The following is a 16,113-nucleotide window of genomic DNA, read 5'->3' as shown; positions in this document are numbered from 1 at the left end:
GAGTGTTGTGGCTTAAAACCAGATTGTAGGAGGTCCAGCAGGTTATTGTCAGAGAGGAATGAGGTAAGTCGGTTGTAGACTAGGCGCTCAAGTAGTTTAGAGATGAAAGGTAGCAGAGAGATAGGTCGGAGGTTGTCAAGATTGGAGGGATCAAGAGAGGGATTTTTTCAGAAGGGAGTATCTGTTGCACATGATATGCAGTTTATGAATGTAAGTATCAGAAAACAAGTAGGCTTTACTGCTGATTTAATCATTTGCTCTTGGTAAATGTAGTGAGTTGGAGCTGAGTTAAACACTGACAGTGACTGTTTCTAAGTTTGGTCACTAGAGGGCAGTGTGGCAAAGGGACTCCCCATAGTGTGGATAGTGCAGACAGGAGCCGGCTCCCCAATACAAGTAAGGGATGGGATGCCTGAGGAACTATAAGGAAGGCATTCAGGACACCCCTTAGTTTATTGGCACAGGGCTTTTTGTCCAAATCATCGTGCAAACCACGGGCCCTAACCCAAACCATGGCAACAGCCTCAGACCATTATTCCTCCTCCACCAAACTTTACTGTCTGTTGACATTGTGCTTTGAGGCATCTGCCAAACCCAGACATGTCCCTCAAACTGCCATACGGTGAAATGTCATTTCTCAATCTGGAGGCTGCGTGTGCACGATTTATGGATAAAAGAACCTTCATGTTCCCCAGCATGCTGCCCTGTATGTTTAACTTCAGTTTAGCTTCTGTGTCGTGTAGATTGCAATTTATTAATCAATATTGTTTACTGTAACATGTTCCTTTGGTTGTTGATATTTATCAAATGCAAAACATCTGGATTTCAGTGCAGTATCAGTGCAAATAAGCCTCAGGCTGTTATCCAATAAGCAGCCCATAAATATTCCACCCTGTCAGAGTAACGGGATTTATAGTCCCTCCAGAACCTCCCGGCGCCTCCCATAGTGAGTTATTGTAAATATTTCTCATTATAATATATAACAGCCATAGGGCTCAGTTATAATTGCAGTGCCACCATAAAAGTATGGGAACTCCTGCTCCCCAGTATTTCACTCCTAAATCCAGCAGATTAATATAAAGTTGCCCCTACCTTTTCTGATATTATAGCCCCTACTCTTCTGGGACATTTCCCATTAAATGTTGGAACATTGTAACTGGAAGTTGCTCAAATTCATAGTTGGGCAATGATCTAAATGATCAGACCTGGCTCACATGGGGGTATACCCCCAATATATAATAATAAGGGATAATGTACCCCCTACTGTAAACGATAAGGATATTAGAAGTCACTGAGGGGTTGTTCTGTGACCATATAAAGGCACAAGGCTGCAGGCTGAGTTATACAGGGAACTCTGAGTATCACTCATGTATTATAAGGGATAATGTACCCCCTACTGTAAATGATAAGGATATTAGAAGTCACTGAGGGGTTGTTCTGTGACCATATAAAGGCACAAGGCTGCAGGCTGAGTTATACAGGGAACTCTGAGTATCACTCATGTATTATAAGTAGGGATGTAGCGAACCGCCGTTTTGGTGTTCGCGAACGCCGTTCGCGAACACCGGCAAAAACTGCGAACGGTTCGCGAACCGTTCGCGAGCTTCGAACACCCGCAAAATCGTTCGTTTCGAACGTTCGAAGGATTTTTCGTTCGATTCGAACGTTTGAAGGATTTTCATCGTTCGATCGAAGGATTTTCATTCGAATCGAACGGTCGAGGGATTTTAATCGTTCGAACGAATGGAAATCGTTCGAACGAATGGAAATCGTTCGAACGAATGGAAATCGTTCGAACGAATGGAAATCGTTCGATTTTAGCGGTCGAATGGTCGCGAACTCAAATTGCGAACGTTCCCAAACGTTCGCGAACATTAGGCGGACGCGAACGGTCGAAGTTCGCGCGAACAAGTTCGCAGGCGAACTGTTCGCTACATCCCTAATTATAAGGGATAATGTACCCCCTACTGTAAATGATAAGGATATTAGATTTTTGCTACTCCTTAGGCAGAAGAAGGTTACATTAAGACCCTCCTTTCAGCTGGTCCCTGTCAATGTGTTGTGTACTACACCCCTTGCTGCACAAACAGGAATATTTGGACCAGAGGTTAAGAAAACCCCAAATATTTACTTAGCATACAAGCACTCTTTTGAAGGGTTGGCATTTTGCCAAGGTCCCCATTTTTTGTTTAAATTTTAGAGTGAATCTTAATGAAGGGAAAGAAGGGGGTGTGGGCCCATCCAGTTTATTAATTTTTAAACATGAGTAGTGAGTAGTGATTAGCCCATTAAAATTCAGGTTCTGTTGAATGTCATAAATTATCTTAAAAGATATACCTTGGGGTGTTTTTACACCTGGTAATAATGTACCCCCTGAGTATGACGTTTGCTCATTTAGATGCTGACTTGCATCCACCCAATACTCAGCTATTCTTTGGCAATCCCATATCATAGGCAAAAAGGGGTACAGCATTTAATTCGGGGGTGGCTGATTAACTAGATGTACCCATAGTCTTCCAATTCAGAGATGTAGTATATATTTGTTCCACCATTTTTAATTGTAGCATTGGTGGAAAATTAGTTTTTTCTTCCCATTACTACCGTTTAGATTGAGGAGCTCCTTAGTTGACTGGACTTTGATACATGGGGGCAGTTAGCCATTGACATGATGCTCTAAGTCAGGGATCCCCAACCTTTTGAACCCGTGAGCAACATTCAGAAGTAAAAGGAATTGGGGAGCAACACTAGCATGAAAAATGTTCTTGGGGTGCCAAATAAGTGCTGTGATTGGCCATTTAGTAGCCCCTATGTGGATTGTCAACCTACATTGAGGCTCTGTTTGGCAGTACATCTGGTTTTTATACAACTAAAATTTGCCTCCCAGCCTGGAATTCAAAAATAAGCTCCTGCTTTGAAACCACTGGGAGCAACATCCAAAGGGTTGGAGAGCAACATTTTGCTCACGAGCTACTGGTTGGGGATCACTGCTCTAAGTCTCTGAGACTTAGACCTTGGAAGTCCAGCCTTTGCTCAGGCCCCCTCTTAGCACTTTGATATAGTAAACCTGCTATATCTGCCATTCGGACAAAGTTTCAACAATATCTAAAACATCTAATGACCACTCATTAAAATATTGCCATCCCTGCAGGATTTCCAGTAATGGTGGAAAGATAAGAGGATAGGGAGCACCAACCATCAATCAAAGAGGAAGGTGTGCAGGGTCAAGTATGTATTGAATATGTATCACAAAAGAGAAAGAACTGACCCATATAACTGTACCCTTCCATCCATTCCATCCAAGGACTCATGTGTGTTCATGAATAAGTTGAGTTGTGCCTGAGACACATTACATTCTATATGATAGGCAGTTCTTATAACGGCATTGTATCACTGATATACCCAATATGAGTGCATCTACCTAACTATTCCACGGGAGGGATCTTTGAGTGGGTGAAGGGGTTGGCATTGGAAGTGGAATTGTTTGGGTGATCTCACCGTGGATTGCAATTTACTATCAGGGCATACTGAGTATGCAAGGCAGTGAATTTGTTCTGCGTTTTGTGAATATGATTAGAACATAGCCGTATATTTATGTAACCAATAGAACCTACAAATAATTTTAGATATTTTAATCTACTGTATATATATTGGACATTGTTTTATTGAAAGTAACGTTTTATTCATGAACCCACATGAGTCTTTGGATGTAATGGATGGGAGGGTGCAGTTATATGGGTCAGTTCTTTCTCTTTTGTGATACATGTCCAGTAATCGTGTAGTTTTGTAGTAAATGCTGCTTTAATAGGCTTATATATTCTTAATTTATACTGTAGGTGAAGGTCACTCATTGCCTACAACCTACAAGCATCATACACTTGAAAGCCCACTAGAACTGCATTGAAAGGGACCATTTCAAGTGCTGCTAAATTCAATTATCAGGCAAATCAGGATAAATGGAAGGAAATGTTTTATAACAAGGCCCTGAGATTGTGCCTCACGAGCCATTGATCGAAAATCTGTTGGAACAACTGTCGTAAAAGCCCACGTAAGACATGAGCAAGAAGGAAGAACGGATTGATCAGTGGTAGGTTGTGGAGGGGCTTAAATCATGGACACTCCCAACACTAACGGTGTGCTTGACGCGCATATGTAAATCCACCAAATATTAGTCAAAACCTAGAAATAAAATGACCTCAGCCCATGGAAAATAGTTTTACAAAAATTTTATTCTTCTTCCCTATAAATAATATTGGGATCAAGGATAATTTTCACCAGCCAAGTGTAAGGTTTACAACAGGGAACCGCTGTAACCAAGGATAGCCACTCCATGGGGAGTGGATATGGTGGAAACCCAGGGGTGTAGCCATAGATGATTGGAGGCAACGACATGATGAAAGTAAATTGTAGATTTAATGGCAGCCAGAACACAGAAAACAAAAAGGCAGGAACAAGCAAAAAAGGCTAATCAGGGTATCCACAAGGTGAGGGAAAAAATGGGGAACACAGGAACAAAAGGTACTCACTCAGGAACAAAGTACAAGGTATTCAAAGACAAGGTTTCAAAGAATGCAGGTTTCCAGGTTTCAGATACCAGGATTCAGATACCAGGATTCAGATACCAGGATTCAGGAACAAGATTCAGGAACAAGATTCAGGAACAAGATTCAGGAACAAGATTCAGGAACAAGATTCAGGTAAGCAGGTCAGGAACAAACAAATTACATTCAACCCTTACATTCAACCCTGCCCCGAGCAAAGCTCAGGGCAGGGTTTATAAGGGGAAGGTGATTAGGAATGGGAGACACATGAGGGTAAACGAGGTGGGTGGAAAAATACTGTGAACAGGCAAATAAACAGAGGCATCAAACACAAGAGTTCAGGATCAGCCCCACGAGTCCCCAGTGGCTCATGAGGTAAATGCTATAAGTGTCCAGAACAGCACAACAGGAGTTCAAGGAGTTTGAATCCCGGGCTGATCCTGACACCAAGGTAGTAAAATACTGACCAGGTGGCACAGGTCTTAGTCATGGCCTTTCCCACACAAACAAGGCCTTCTCAATAGACTTTTGCAGGCCTACATTGAATATATCCAGGCATATAGTGAGATGTACACCTGAACTCTGCTTTATAGTCTCACCATCTCCCAGGTCTTGGTTTCTACTCAAATGTAGCTGTTGAACAAAAACCTTAGGTGCTGTGACATTACAAATAAAGGGCGTCATTGGATCTAATCCATGAATTTAATGTTTATTAAACATGGTACTTCATTGGTATAGTAACAGATGAGACATTAGTTTATGCAAGACACGATACGGCATATTTATGGTTAATCTCACCATAGTAATCAGTCCTAATGTACTGGATCTGGTGGTGCTCCAAGGGAATACACACTACCTTGAGCCCTACCAGACTGGAGTCCCTATTTTATCCTCTAAAAATCTGAATCCCAACTGCATTTTGGTGGAGCACAGAACTGCTCTGGCTCAGAAATCCTGACTATCTTACACCCCTGGGATATACTAAAATGAACTGGTCCTTATTCATGGGTTCCCTCCATACCCAACTTTTCTAAGACTTTGACTACCTTAGGCTTAACTAATCCAATGTAATTCTTCAGTCTTTCACCAATGTAGGCTGTAACTATGGCCTCCTGTCTCAGGTATTCCAGCAGCATCCAACCCTCTCCTGAAGTGGAAGTCCAAACAGGAAGAGCACCTGGTGACTCCCTAGACTAGGGAAACCAGATACCTGGCCAACTACACAATTGCCAGGGAAACATACTTGGAAAGGGCAACTGCTCCACTCTCAACCAGAAACAGGCCCAGCCCTTGGCTGGATTACACCTTCAGAGTGCTATTTAAAGTAACGTATTACAAAACCATTATGCTCCTACACTATAATATTTGACTGTTTTGCACATTTAATAATTGTGTAGTTTTCTTAAAGGGTTCAGCTGACCTGATATCCAGCTTAATCACTGTATTATCATACATATTTTAGGATGGACAGAGAAATTAAAAAAGGGTAGAGAGGATTTTGTCTTTATGTGAAGCCAATATAAGACATTTACTAAAGAAAAGGCCAAGAATAGCACTGGGGAGGGTGAGAAACTTTCAATGGTGTATTCTACAAACTGTCCAGAATAAGCAAAGACACTGAATCCCAAATGGAAGAGACTTCACAACTAGGTCACATTCTTACTATGGTTGACTTTAATTATCCACACATTGACTGAGGTAATGGGGTTGCGAAATTAGAAAAAGATAGCAGGTTTGCAAATATGTTAAATGACAAATTTTTATTTCAGTTTGTTCAAGAACCTACTAGGAATGATTCTCTTTTGGTAATTGTACAAAATGAATCTATAGCATTTAGGGAATAGTGATCATAACATGGTCTCTTTTGAGATTATGTTGCAGAGGCTACTCTATAAGGGAGTAACTAAAACACTAAATTTTAGATATACAAACTTTGCCAGAATATTAATTGGGAAATGCTTTTCACAGGATTAAACACAGAAGGGGTAATAAGGGATAATATACCTCAATACATTGAGTTGTGCTGGCATGTTTCATGTGTAATAGATCTTGGCAGACTATTTTAATTGCCTTCTATGAGGAGGTGAACAGTAACCTAGACTCTGGGATGGCAGTGGATGTGATCTGCTCAGACTTTGCTAAAGCATTGGAGACAATACCACACAGAAAGTTACTAGTTAAATTAAGGAATATTTGTCTGGAACAGAATATTTGTATTTGGATAGAGAACTGGCTGAAAGATTAATTACACAGAGTGGACCAGTGTTGTTAGTGGAGTACCGCAGGGCTCTGTACTAGGTCCCTTGCTTTTCAACTTGTTTATTAATGACCTGGAGGTGGCCATTGAAAGTACTGTTTCTATTTTTGCTGATGATACAAAATTGTGTAGAACTATAGGTTCCATGCAGGATGCCGACAATTTGCAGATTTGACTAAACTTGAAAACTGAGCAGCAAACTGGAAAATGAGGTTCAATGTTGATGAGTTCAAGATAGAAACAACATAAATGCTAGCTATACACTAAATGACAGTGTATTGAGGGTATGCCTATTTGAGAAGAATGTGGGGATTTTGTAGATACCAAGCTTTATAAGAAGGATATTAATGAGCTGGACAGAGTGCAGAGATGGGCGACTAAACTGGAAAAGGGATAGAGGATTTAAACTATGAGGATAGACTCATAGTTGGGGTTGTTTCCTCTAGAGCAGTGATCCCCAACCAGTAGCTTGTAAGCAACATGTTGCTCTCCAACCCCTTGGATGTTGCTCTCAGGGTCCTCAAAGCAGGTGCTTATTTTTGAATTCCAAGCTTGAAAGCAAGTTTTATTTGCATAAAATCTAAGTATAGTGCCAAGTAGAGCCTTTTGTAGGGGCTACCAAATGGCCAATCACAGCACTTATTTGGCACCCTAATGGACTTACTATACTATGATGTCCATGCCCTTTATTTGGTAGAAGAGTTTCACAGAGACCTTGCTGTCCTCTCCTCCAACCCCTGGGAAAGGAATTACTGTATGTGTGCACTATGATTGGAATGAAAGGTTGACATCTATAAGACCCAGTTTCAAACCTGGACTATATTTCTTAATCAGTTCCAGGGTGCACTTTCATTGTCTAGAATTTGAGTTTAATGACTCCTGTTTGGGACTGCCCCAACCTCTGCCTGAACTGTTACTATGTTACAGTTTTCCCCTTATAATAAAGTTGAACTTTTGCTTGATCTGTCAACTTAGTCCCTACCTGGTCAGTGAGACTTGTATTTATTTTACCTTTCTATGCATTTTGAGTGAAGATTCATGGCAGCAAGAGAGGGGTAGGGAGTTCCACAGTAGGGTAAATGCTAATAAATGCCAAGCAAACCACAGTATATTACTGTAATAGCCTCCATTTGTAAGTACAAGTTGTATGTTTGATGTTTGTAACTCCACGACTGCCTGTATTTTGATTTTGCTTGTACTTTGTTTGCCTTGGGAATTGTGTAACTAGAAAGTCACATATTTATTGCTGGCTATGTTCCTTTTATGCAGGATAAATGATGAGTATCTCTTCATTTGAATTAGAGGACACAGTGTTATGACCATGTGTGACTTCTATTTTCTGGATTTACAGTTTCTCCCTGCCACTGCCAGTGACTACAATGAGATTATGTCTATCTCAGGTGGAACACATGATGGAGTGGATTATCTAAAAGAAAAGAAAAAGATAGTAAGAGCCCCAGTACTCTCAAATAAATTAACTAGTCTAAATTATATAGTGAACCAATGAATTGATAATTATAAAGTGCTTGTGCTAATAAAGAGGATTTGCTTGATTAATTAAAACCTTTTGATAGGCTTTAAATAAATAATTAACAAAACAACAAGTTCAGAGAAGCATAGAGTTGCTTTTTCTGTGTATTAAAAATAGCCAGTGTCAACTTGTTAGTTTATATACTGAATCTATAAGCGATAGATTCAAGATTCCACTAAGTTATAAAGTGAGAGTGCTCAACTGCTTTCATAAAATCACAAGGTAATTCATTAATAATATAGGTTAAAGAAAAAGGAACCAGGACCAACATTCAAGGAAATTTAAGTAGGAAAAGGAAAATAGTGTAGAGGTGGAGAAGTCCCAAAGAAACTGCTGCCTATTATTTTCTAAGCCCTGGGACCCCACACGGGAAGAAAGTAGTACACTGAGGACTGTGGTCTCGTATATTACATACCCTATCTCTTAAAGAGCTAAAATCTAAAAAACCACAAATCCACCAGTGCCATATAAATAATAGAGAATGAAGGAATTGAATGCGGTTCCCTCGACCAGACTATGAGTACCCAAATTCAGTTAAAAAAGATTTTTTTTAAAAAAGTTTTCTCAAGGTGATCGAAATAGTATTAGAATCTAAGCAACCATTAAATAAAATAAAAATATTATTGTGAAGAGAGGCTGTGCCAACGCGTTTCGCTAAAAAGCTTTGTCAAGGCAAAATCTGCCAATCTGCAAAATCTGGATTATCTGCCATTCAGGTACCATGAGTGGTTGGCAGAGCCTCAGCGGAGGATGTGTGTAGCCAGATCTGAAGAAAAAGTGGTGAGTTGGGGAACTCAGGAATCTCAAGCAACCATAGGAGAGTAAGAATGGAAGCCACATAATTACTTAGTGTAGAAATAGTAGATTTAAGTGTGTTTTACCGTTTTGCACAAATATTTTCAAGTTGTGGTTTTATGCACCCCAGGTAGACAGTTTAGACTTTGCTAAAGGCCGGTGCTGCCCTGATTTATATTAGTCTGCATTAATTTGTTTCTTCTTCTTATTATTAATAATAATAATAATAATAATAGTAATAATATCTTTATGGGGACCATCCGGGACTGTTGTGGGCTTAGATGAATCTGGACCTAAAATTGAGGCTGAGCTTTTTAATTGGGCACTTATTTGAATAAACATTTTTCCTGAAGCATTGCCTCTTGGGTGAGTATGACAATGATTTTTATGCCAGCATCCTATTCAGAATCCCAGTGCTAATAATGCATATTCTCTCCTTCGCTTCCTTTTTGTTGGCGGATGGGGGTGTTACAGTTGTGCTGCAAGGTCTTTGTGTTGCCCCGTGGATGAGGGGCCGTGGGTTTGCAAGGAAAATCCTGTAGTTTTGTTTTGACACCCTGCACACTGATCACCCTGAGGTCAAAAACAAACAGTTTGCTGAGCAAGTCGGCTGTTGCATTCTAAGGTATTATCTGCAGTCTAATTATCTGATTACTTTACAACTGTGCCTGGTTGGTTGTTGTCAGCCTTTGTATTGATTTCTATCCTTTAAAATCCTTCACGTGTCTACCAATGAGCTGGAGAGCCCCAGTAGAACCCAATCAAATACCTATTTTTTTCCTCAGAGTTATGGACCCGACAGAAATGCACATTAAAACTAGGCATGTCTTTTTGGTGGCATTGCTGATGACATATTGCATATTAGGGGTACTGTGAACAATGTGGAGAACGTTTGGTTCAAGACATCAGCAAAAGGAGGAAAGGCATTAGCACATCATAGAAAGTATAATTTTGCCCGTCTCTTCTCTCTAGGCTGTTGTCTCAATGCTCCTGCCAACACTGATCTCAAGAAGACAACAAAGTTACTGAGCTGCCGGCTACAGAATGTATATCAGGGGAGACCTCCTGTTCTACCAAACCTCTCTGAGGTTCTAAGTCTGTTTGATGACCCTATTAGTACAGAAGTGTTGTTTCCCAAGGGGATTTTCATTCAGGACCTGCTCCCTCTTACCACAAAGAAATGCAACATAGAGTTATGGGTGCATTGGGGAGTTCCCTGGATATACTCCAAACCTTCTGATCAAACCAGCATTTCTGCAGTTGCTCAGAGTAATTCTTCTTCCTCATCCAACCTGTCTGAACATCCCACTCTCTGCTGCACCTACTCTGGGTTCCTTAGCTTGAGCAACCCTTTATTCCCAGTGCCCTTAGCAAAAGGTATGTACCGTCTGAACATTGATCTGTTTGGCACCAATCCTAATTTTGCCCAGGCTCATATTTTGCATCATTTAACTGAGGCAGTAAGGGTGCTGCCTCCAGGGGTAGTATTGTCTGCTTTGTGTTTGCTGAAGAGAACTTGAGAAACACAGTTATTAATTTTTCACAAGGCATAGCCCCCTTCCATGCATATAGGGAGCTTCTTGTGTTAGAGAGATCCCTGGAGCCCAGCTGTGTGCCATGTAAAAACCTAACATTTTAACTGGCTAATTGGGTTTATGGGACACCCAGAATTCATTTTACTCATGTTTGTTTCTGGCCAGCTGCCAGTCAATCCAGTTGGAATATGAACTTGTTAGGTTAGTGAGAAATTTCAAAGAAAACAGAATAATGAACAAAATTAGATGCTATACACCTACAATAAACTAGTTGAGCTTAGATTCATTTTCCTGTAGATCTCTATGATAGCTGGTGTAATGCCATGGAATCGGGAACTGACAATTTGGTGCTAAAAAAGGAAAAGCATTCTCAGCTAAGGAAGATGGTATGTTCTAAAAATACCGTGTAGGGAGGGGGGGTTAAGGTTTTGTTACCCTTGATTGCAGGCAGTTCCCTGATGTTGTGAAAAGCTATGTGTGGTCCTAATTTACAGGGGCAGATATTTCTGTATCCTGGGTTAAAGTATTGGTAGTTCAGTAACTGACCAGAAGGTATGACAGTCCTAGACTTTAAAAGTGAAAGCCAACATGTGCTCAACCTCTTTGGATCCCACCTGTTAGAGGTGTTGGATGGAACTCAGAGCCTGGGTGGAAATCAGCCCATTAGGTGAAGCTATTGTGAGGATAGTTTTAGTATAGCACACCCTAGGAGTGAAAGTTAGGATCAGGATAGTTAGTGAGCAGTCAGAAGCTCCAACAAGAAAAATAGAAGGATTAGTAATTCTGGGTGCCATTTGGCAAAGTTGAGACTCAGAGTAATAATTTTTTCCACCGACACCCAACCAATTTTTTCACCCTGAAAGTTGCAGTTTAACAATATCCACCCTGAAAGTTCTAATTGTGCAAAACCTTTCCTTCGGTAGCTCTGCAAGAGTTTTGTGAAAGATCAAAAGTCGTATGTTTGTTCGTTCTGCTAGGAGCTATCCATCACCCGGAGGGGGTTGAGGGCAGTCAAAAAGGCAAAACTATGATGCCTTCAGCTCAAGACACATCAAGCCCAGTACTGCATTTAACTATAGTTCATATGGTCTATCAATAGTGCAAACTGAAGGAATAAGAGAAAAGTAAATATATATTTTATTGTTCATATTTATTATTTCTTCAGTTACACAGAGGAGAGGAAGGTGGTCCCTGTGCCATAGAGAAGGTAACACGCAGCATAGTTGGCTCTTTGATGGAGAAATGGAAGAAAAAGGTGTGAGAAAATCAGAGGAGAAATGATGGTGACTTTGTAGTGAATGGAGGAGATGTCCAGGAAGATATAGGGGTGCACAAGGGAAGAGAGGTGGGGAGGTGCAGCAGAGTGAAGGGCTTTGAAGGTTAAAAGGACCATTTTGTAACTATTCTTTACTTAATGGGAAGCCACAATAAATGTCATCAATCAAAAACAACCTGTTTTTCTAGACTTAAGGTGGCCAGGTGATCATCTGTGGTCTTCAAAGGGGGCATAGTGCTGGGAACAGTGGGTACGGTTAGGCTGGGGCTGAGTGGGTTGGTGTGCAGCCTGGGGCCAGAAGAATTATTAATCTGTCCTTCTGTCAGCAAAATGAACTACTCTTTGCTTCTTTCAGCCCAATCTCTTTACAGTTGTCCATAAATTCCTCTCTCACTTTCTCAAACTTTACTCAAACTCAACACCCTCCTCAATCTCACAACTCCTCTCACAGCAGGAGCCCCCCTAATCCCAGGCATGTACTATCTGAATATCATCTCTTTGCTGCCAACCCCAGTTTTGTATAGGTTCAAATCCTGCATCATTTGGCTGAGCAGATGTGAATACTTCCTCTAAGGGGGTTGTATTCCAGGAACCATTACTCTTTTTTTTTTGCAAGTGATAAACCCTTTCCCTCTGATTGCTTTAAGGAGAATAGAAGCAATCATCTGGGCTCATTATGCTGGTTGATATCAATAGCATGTCATAAATAAATCTGAAACAAATGGCTGGTTTATTCAATAAGGAACACAAAAGAGAAGAGGAATAAAGAGAATAAAACACAAAGATAAGATGCAATTTATATTTTAATGCTGAAACGGGATTGGAGAAATGCTGACTTTGTTCTGGTGTCAATTAGGTTTCTCCAATAAAATGTAGGAAAAAAAAGACTTTTCCTTATTCATTATTCTATATTAGTAAAAAAAAAAAAAAAGAATTTCAATGGATTTTCCTATCAATTGAGTGAATACATTTGTCTTTTTGCCTTTGTGAAAAAACTTCCCCAAGGGGAAGGAATATCAATAATCAGCCATTTTTTACCACAATTTTGCTCAATTTATCGAAAAAAATCTTAAAAATAATAAAATGTAAAAAGTGCCACCAAAAACCCGCTGAGGCACAGATAAAAGTCAAGTGAAAGTGCATTCAAGCAAGTTATCCATTTAGAAATGTTTTCTTGCAATTGTACGCCTGTCGTGATTTACCAACTTTCTTAAAAAATTCATGAGAAATGCTCATGAAAAGTGGAACCAATAAGATGTTTATTTTATCATGGATAGCCACAAGTCCTCTCCCAAAAATAAAGAGACAAATATCTCTGCTGTTGAAAGACTCTGTAAGTTCAGGAAATTATTGATGGGACCTTGGCTAGTTTTTTGGAAAAAGAGAACCCAATTAATCAATATTTTATATATTGCCTAAGAGAAGAGGTTAAAACACCCTCCAGGGCATCCCATTGTTTCTTGTGTGGATTCTATAATTCAATGTTTTTCTATTTTTGTGGATAATGAAAAAAACAACAGGTCTTTTATAAAAGATACAGGAGAATTTTTTTGTAGAAAATATGTGAAATAGGTATTGTTCCTGATGATGCCATCTTAATGACCCTCGAAGTGGAGAGTCTATACACCTCCATCCCGCATGATGGGTCTTAAAAAGTTTGGTCATGTGTTTAATAATATCTTTTTATTTCAAGATCAATTTTAAGGTATTTACTTGAGGACCCCTCATAATGTTCTTCTTGTGACCGCATGTCTTACTCTGTACTGTACATACTGTAGGTGGAATAAGGATGAAGCTCAGGCAAGAAGAACAAGATAATTATATAAAAGTTGGGTGACATACACTGGTGGCAAACTCTTTTCTTCATTAGTAACTTCATAACATGACATGAACATCTGGTTGGAGTGTGTAAGCTTCTGGTGAGAGTCTACATAGTCTATGGCAGTTAATAGTTAGCAATGTGTATATGAGCTTTTCCATGATCTCAGTTCTGCTTTATCTTCGTGGATTCCATTTTATCATTTGACGAAGATGAACCGATAAACTTTTGGAACGACACATTTGTGGAAGCACTAACATTTAATATATCATTAATATATTTAACTGAAAGCAGTGTGCTAATATGTCTTTGGGTTGGGATGGAGCTTGATGATTGGGATCTTATGTTTCTCTTTTGAACATCACTATTTTGTTACTTTATTAGTAAATTCTCCCCCTTAATCTGTAAGCCCTACAATGCTGGGGTTCCCATTTAGGGCCATGGTCTGTTGCGTGGGAGTAAATTTCCCCTTTAATTCAGTTTTGGGAAGCACTAATCCAGGATGGTGCCATGCCATGTTTGATGTTCAATGTATAAGACCTTGAGTATAATCTCCTGTTATGCGCATATATAACCCAATATGAAACTTGTGCCTGGATGATACAAATTCTTCATGTCAATTTTCTGCATAAGACAACACTCCAGCCAGGGGTGAGTGAACATTAGTCTTCTATTAAATTAGAACAGAGATGTTCTGCAAATTACAACAACACAAATCTGAACAAATAGAATGTAAGGTTCTGTTAGGAATCAACCTCTGGGTTTCTGATTGTTCTACTTAAAGTGGACCTGTCACCTACACATAAAAAGCTGCATAATGAAAGTCCTTTGCAAATTAAACATGAAACACAAATTATTTTTTTCATTAAAACATCCATACCTGTTATAAAGGTGTTTAAATACTGAGCTGTATATCAAATATTATCTGCAAGATTTTGGGGTGATACACAATTTATCTAAATAAAAGTGTCCACAAAATGGCTGCTGCCTGCTTGGTGATTCCAAGAGTGAAGAAAACAACATTTAAATAATAAATATAGAGTAATTAAAGTTTATTTTGATCAACTAACATGATAGAAAATAATTGGAATTCTTTTTAGGGTGACAGGTCCCCTTTAACCACTAGGCCAGGGGAACATCTGGCACGTTTAACTCTCATTTTCACCGGACATTTCCAGGAGCTTTATTGGTCAGCCAAACAGATCCAGTTGTACCTTATACAGCTCCTGCATTATTTTCTGGCCTAAGCATTAGCTTTTAATATCTTATGCATTGTGGCTAGTCCCTAGCCCTTGCTCCTTATGCTCTGACCCCTATTGTCTTGTTCCTGCTCTGGTCCTGTTCCTGTGATGAGACCATCCTGCTTGCGCCCTGACCTTTCATCCCTCTCTTGCTTTGTCCTGTCTCATATATACCATCCCTCGCCCGAAGGACTTAGCAATAAGTTCTCTTTTTGCAGATCACTGCCATAACTGGCTGAAGAAGCATGGTACAAGAGCTTGCCTTCATCATAGATAGGAAGCCCTTTAGGCTTTGTTCACATACATGTCTACGTGTGTACTGTACTGTAGAAACCTAAATTATTTTTTTGTTGGCTGGCCTTCTTTCATATTTTTGTATTTGATTACTTCTTTAACTTACATTCTTTAAGGTGGTGGTCTCAGTGATCCTGCCCCATGATCAACTAGAACATGCAATCAAGTTGCTGAAGCATCACGTGCAGAGTGCATATGGGAAGCAACCTCTTGATGCCCTTACCCCTGAAAAGGTTCTAAGTTTGTTTGAGAATTCCCATACTGCAGAGGGGCTGCTTCCAAAGGGGCTTCTTATTCAAGGTTAGCTTCCTCTTTCTACCCACAAATCCAACCTAGAGTTATTGATACAAAGGGGAGTTGTCTGGTTCCATTCTGAACACTGTGAAGAGACAATTGACTGTGAGAGCACCACTAAAACAAAAAAATACCAGTGGTACCATTTCCCCTTCCTCTGGGTTCCTTAGCCTGGGCTGCTGGGCATCCCACCCTACTCTGTGCCTCTAGGAGATGGTATGCACCTGTTTGACATTGATCTATTTGGAACTGATCCTATCTCTGCAAAAACTCATGTCCTACAGCAGCTGATAAAAGGAGTGCAATTGCTTCCTCCAGGGTCCGGTGTTGTTTGCTTCTTGTTTGCAGAAATGATGAACTTACTCATTTCTGCCAAGGGATAACCCCAGTTCCTCTATGGAAGGAGCAAATTGTCCTAGAGCAGAATCTCGCAAGACACTAAACATTACCGTCTCAATTTACCAGCACTGAAGCATTCCTTGCTCCAACTAAAACTGTTCACCTAACCCACATATACTGATTTCACTAAAGTA

General features: G+C 40.0%; 2 pseudogenes; both read left to right on the top strand.

Moving 5' to 3' along the window:
- The first annotated feature begins 7,403 nt into the window (after window positions 1–7,403).
- On the top strand, window positions 7,404–14,181 carry LOC108710382 (annotated as a pseudogene).
- A 1,206-nt stretch (window positions 14,182–15,387) lies between these two features.
- LOC108710381 lies at window positions 15,388–16,058 on the top strand (annotated as a pseudogene).
- The last annotated feature ends 55 nt before the right edge of the window (window positions 16,059–16,113 follow it).

Source organism: Xenopus laevis, chromosome 3L (assembly GCF_017654675.1).
Source record: "Xenopus laevis strain J_2021 chromosome 3L, Xenopus_laevis_v10.1, whole genome shotgun sequence".
NCBI classification, from domain to species: domain Eukaryota; kingdom Metazoa; phylum Chordata; class Amphibia; order Anura; family Pipidae; genus Xenopus; species Xenopus laevis.
This window is presented reverse-complemented; position numbering and strand designations above follow the sequence as displayed.